This window comes from Phoenix dactylifera, chromosome 8, assembly GCF_009389715.1.
Source record: "Phoenix dactylifera cultivar Barhee BC4 chromosome 8, palm_55x_up_171113_PBpolish2nd_filt_p, whole genome shotgun sequence".
NCBI lineage: Eukaryota > Viridiplantae > Streptophyta > Magnoliopsida > Arecales > Arecaceae > Phoenix > Phoenix dactylifera.
Window position 1 is genome coordinate 70,558 of NC_052399.1, and position 5,775 is coordinate 76,332.

Sequence of the window (5,775 nt, forward strand, 5' to 3'; positions counted from 1 at the left end):
GAAGCAGCATCTGTTGAATTCTCCATACAAATTATGAATACACAATCACTTGCCTGTTTGTCCATAAGCAAAACAAGTTGCCTTGGTACGCTGAAAAATTGCTGGGACAATTGCCGCACTGTCTCCCGATAAACCTGGAAGATCAAAGAAACATCAAATCTTGGTGAAGAGAATATTCGTTAAGAAAATTTTGCATCATCATTTTGCACTCACCATCATTTGAAACTTCCTCACTCAGCACAGAGTCAAATACAAATTCATGTTTCTCAACATACTCTGTCAGGTCAACCTGCAGGAAGATAATAGATCAGAGGTGAGCAGCATACACCCTACAATATAACTGAAAAGTTATTGACTCCCACAGAAATTGGAAAATCCACTCCAGGTGGCAAAGGTTATGTTAAAAAAAGCTGGGGAAAAAAATGAGGTGCCGGACGAGAAGACAATTTGAGCTCTCAGTCAGGGGAAGGGGCGAAAAGAAACCGACATATTAAAGAATTAATTAACACTGGAAAAAAAATGGTACAGAAGAAAATGATACCTCCAGCAATTCCACGGAGCTTGGGGATTCGACGGTAGAGGGGCATCTGTCCACCCTCGAAGCCCTTACGGACGCCGGGCCTTCCCCTGACTGGCGGCGGAGAGCTAAGGAAGGCGGAGGATGGCTGGGGTGCGGGCGGCGGCGAGGGCGCGGAGGCAGGGGAGGGCCTCGGCGATGCCGCCAGAGCCGTTCTATGTCAACGACCACATAGTCGTAGCCGGCGAGGCCGGCGATCTCGGCGAGGGTCAGGGAGGAGCGCAAGAGGAAGAGACCGTAGAGGGTCTCGCCGGCGATGAGGCGGGACTTGAGGATCCGCGGTTCGGGGGAGAGGGGGGCGGAGTCGGGATCCAAGGAGGCGGCGAAGAGGCAGGCGAAGACATCATCGCCGGAGCCGTTCTGTTTCTTGAATCTGGAGGGGGTTAGGGAGGGGGGGCGATGATGATGAGAAGGTACCTTTGACGACCTTGTTGGTGCCTTTAATGGTGTAGGAATCGAGGTCCTTCTTGCCGGGTTTGGTCTTGGCCATCACCTACCTTCCTCTCTGTACCTCTATCACTATGAAGCACTGGTGACCGATGTTTCTGGAGAGAGAGAGAGAAGACGAGGAATGGGCGAGAGAGATGTGGGTAATACTACTGGTTAAATAGATGCTTGCATTCCGTTTTCTCTTCGATCTCTAGAATCGGTTGAGGGAGGAGGGATGAGAGAGTGGAGGGCGGTGGCCGGGTGAGGGTGGCTTCCGACAGGGGGTGGTCAGGAGAGGGCTCGTTGGGATTTAGCTTGATGCTGATAATCACCAGCTCGTTGGCTTCCGACGACGCTTTTTAGCATCGTCTTAGGCCTGCGACTACACTGACGCTTATTAGCATCGGCAAAAACGCGTCGGTAAAACCGACTTTTCTTGTAATGTAAACAGTTGGAATTGATGAGAAGCTATAGGAAAATATTCGAATTGGTTTATCCTCTGGTATTAAATCTACCATGACATTGTCCATTCAGTTTTCTTCGCTGTATACGACTGTCAAATGCTGATTCAGTCCAGCTATCTATCTCATTCATCCATGACCTATCTTCTCTGTTCCTGATGTAGCCAGCGAGATTAACTCAGTCATCTTAGCCTTCTTATTGCAGTATGCCTACGTTCATTTTAGTAGATTATTTATAACCATCTGATTTTAGCTTCCTCAGAACATGCATCAAGTTAGAGCTCAAAATATTTCTAAATCTTCCAATCAGTCATAAACAAAATGTGTAGAAACTTTTATCAGCCCAATGCAGTATCTCACTCCCTAGAGACTCTTCTACTATGTCAAAGTAGTTAAATGCTTCATTCGAAATGCCCCCATTCTAAGACTGCTGCTAGAGCATGCATTCAGTTGTTTCTGTGGTAAAAAAAATCTTGGCACTGTCAGCTGCTTGAACTTGCTGGTTTTTAACTACATAACTTTTCCTTGCATCATATCCTCTTTTTAGTTGCTCTCCGTTACTCTTGCTTTTGTTAGGGGAACAAACCAAACTGCTTGGCGGCATATTATTAATAATCCTACTTCAATATGTTACTTACGATTTTTGCATGTTATATTTTTATGGACTTAAGCCTGCTGCTGCTGCTGCAGCACCATCCAGGATAGGTTTGACTGTTGATCCATGGAAAAAGCTTTTTGGAAAACAGTGCCTGCTGTAGAGGAATCCATTAAGAAGTTGGAGTTGGACTGTGTGCTGTTTGCACTTGTTTCAGAAGCCTTACGTACTTGCTGCTCGAGCAAGCAGATGTATCGGTGCCTCGAGAAGAGTGCATGAGGTTCTCAAGTCTGACATAACTTTGGACTCGTGACTCGGCCAGCTGTCATTTTGACTATGAAGTCCTTGGTTCAAGAATTGCTGCCGTCTGCAGAGTTAAAGTTGGCCTGCTCCTTTACCCAGCATTTTGACGGCAGCAGTAGACGTTGGAAGTTCTCATAAAAATATTTTTTTATTCATTATAAAAAATTATCTTAATTTTCAGAGGATGAAAATTCGATTCCATCTTTCACGTAAATTTTCCTTTCGTTAAAATATAAAAATATTATTTTTCATAAAAATACTATTTATTTATTTTTTTTTGAAAACTTCAATTAAGCATAAGTTTTTTTTTTTATTTTTCTGTTGTCCATATTCTCGGCGGCTGAATTGCTAGAAACTTCAGCATAAGCCTTCGTAGAGTTTAAAAACTAGTCTCGGTATCGCTTGGCATGCTGGGGCTAGTTGAAACTTCTCGTAGGATGATCTTAAACTACTCTCGGATTTGTCGTAGGGTATGAGAGAATCTTTTTTTTTTTTAAAGCATGAACTAGCCTTGAGAAAAAAATCCTCATGAAGATGCATGACCTGGTTTCGGCAACCGAATTGCCGGGACTAGTTAAAAAATATTAAATCATCAGTCGACGGTATGGGGTGAAATGTAATAATCCTTTTGCCGTATTTGAAATAATCGCGTCACATTGACTGCCAAGAATAGTTCAAATTTGCACCAGTTGATTATTTCATCCTACAAGGTTGATGTTAGATCCGAATATCCTGGTCCTCATGACCAGCAAAAAAGCGAGCTCTTAAACCGCAATGGCCATTTCCGAATCGAGTCTCATGGAATAAGAGGAGGCAAGAGAGAAGAAGATCAGGGCCCTTCTTCATTTCTTTCTCACGTCTTATCCGTTGTCTTTTAATGTATTCTATTAGTTTTTAAATAATATTTAGTGGTAACTTCCATTGAATCCTCGCAGCATAACATTATCTGCTCGCGTAGTTCTTAAGACAACGGACATTTGGATTCTTTTGATGTGATATGTGGAATGGTGAAATTTTGCAAAGTTTAGAATTAAAGGTTGGTTTTCGAGTAAATGTAGCTGATATCCCGAGAAGCCGGCGAAGACTTCTTATTCTACATCAATCTTCTCTGCTCGTAAAGAACAAGCTGTGGCCTCTCAGAGTCTGATGTAATGGAAAGCTTTTGGGATACATGAACCGGAAACATGATCTTAGCATTTGATAGTTGCTCTGATCTCATGATTCGAGTTAATCGCAGACAACCGCATTTGCCAAAGTTCTTTGGAAACATCTGCTATCGGTCAATTCATATCCGTCAAACCCTTACTTTGAAAGAGTTAAAGAAAATAAACGAAATTCTTTTTCCCCCTATCAGTGAAGAAGTATTGAAAAAAAAACATATAAAAAGTTTTGCCTCCATTTTTTTTTCCGTAAAAAATATTTTTTTGAGTCCCATTCAGCCCAAAAAAAAAACGACCTAGAAAGAATAACTAAAAAAAAATGCTGCATTCAGAACAGAATCTCATTTATTCTATTATTTAGATAGCTCGATGACTTTATCTAACGTTCGTTTTGATTCGATCCATTATCTTTTTTTGAAGCGGATAGCTCACGGTCTCAACCTCAGTTATCTAACTTGAAAGTCAATTAAAATGACTTTCTAATGGTTGGTAGACCTTGACATTAAGATTTCGATCGATCGTGCTTCCTTTGCGTGCTACCATTTTATCTACCACAATGATATGGAGATGGATAACATTCGAATCAGTTAGGATTTATTGCATGTATTATTGATCCTACACCGTCCACAAAAATAGCCTTACCAGCCAAAACATTTAAAACTGCTCAATTAATTTCATGTTTGATTGCATGATCTCTCGTTCCTGTGTAATCTTGAGATCCATCTATACTTCCACATATTACTCAAGGTTCTTGTTTTTAGAGTTTTTTTTTAATTAACAGTTGATATCTTTAATCCCAGCCTTTTATCAAATATAAATTTTATAGTTTAAATAACATTGCAAGCCTTGTCCCTCTCCGACTCTCTATGCTAATTTTATTTGCACAATCTGCTTCAGATCTTTCCACTACATTCAAGCATCCAATCTCAATTCTTCAAAGATTACAATGTCCAGCCTTGTCTCGGATCTTGTGAATAATTTTTCCAGATGCAGCTCGCCGATTCTGAACCTCTTGGCCCCTTCCTCTCCCTGAACCGAATCTCCAACCCAGCAAACGGCCAAGGCAGTAAGGTAATATTTCCAATGTAGGAGAGAGTTTGTCCATTGGCTCGAGTCCATCTCCTTGGTTTCGATACAACCGATTCAACAAGCACTTGCACGTACTCTGTGGCCCAATATAATACTTCATCTAGCTTCATTTGTGGGCCCAAACGTCAATTCACATCAGAATGACTAAGATCATACATCTAATAATAATAGCATGGAAACATAGATAGGGTCGACGACGGAACGAACAACGAAACTTTACGACAGCTTTTTCGTACACGTGTAAATCGGGCATCAAGGACGAAAAAGCCAAGCGAACCCAGTCCTATACGCCGCAATGGATGATACTATAGCTAATAGCAGAAGCTCAAGAACTCCATTTTCTCATACATATCAGACCATACAGACGATGAAGACGAAAGAAATATAACGTCTGGATCGTCTGATGCCTATGATTAGGAGGGAAGTCCAGACTTGCTTCCCACAGGAATCACCGCTAGCGGCTACAGTTAAACCATCTGCCTCCTTCGACTGGCAGCGGCCACCCAGTGGCGGCAGAAAACGAACTGTCTGCCCGCACCTCTGATGAATAAAAATCCAAGCACATTAATGAAATTACCTGATCGCGTCAAGGGAATGAGGCGGGTGCAATAAACCCTTATTAACGCGTTAAAGCAACTCTCCGAAACTGCTCAGAGCATTCCATCCGGCGTAAGCATCTGGATAATCTGGAATGATAAGAAAAGGACAAACTCAGAGAGGAAATTCTAATTTTTTGGCAAAAAAAAAAAACGAAAATAAATGAGTAGTCGAAGCAGCTAACTTACTTGATTATCATTCTCAAAAAAATGACGGAGTCCCATGGTGTATTTTCAACAATTACAACTGGTGTTGACCAGCTTAGCGATACGGATAGGCACGAAGAAAAATGCAGGTGAAGTTTCTTAAGGCACTCGGGAGTGAAAAAAGGTCAGACCAAAACACGATGCAACTGATGATTTTTGAAATTCACCATTTTTTTTTCTTTTCTGCAGCTATAGGTTGTGGCTGTGCATACAATCGCTCATAGTATCTCGTTGCACGAAGATGGTAACGTGCCATTGTGATGGGTGGCATGGAAGAAATTATTTCCTACACCATATATTCTATGTGGTTGGATCCGTGGATTTTATTCTTTATGGGTTTATGTCGGCGCACCGCCAA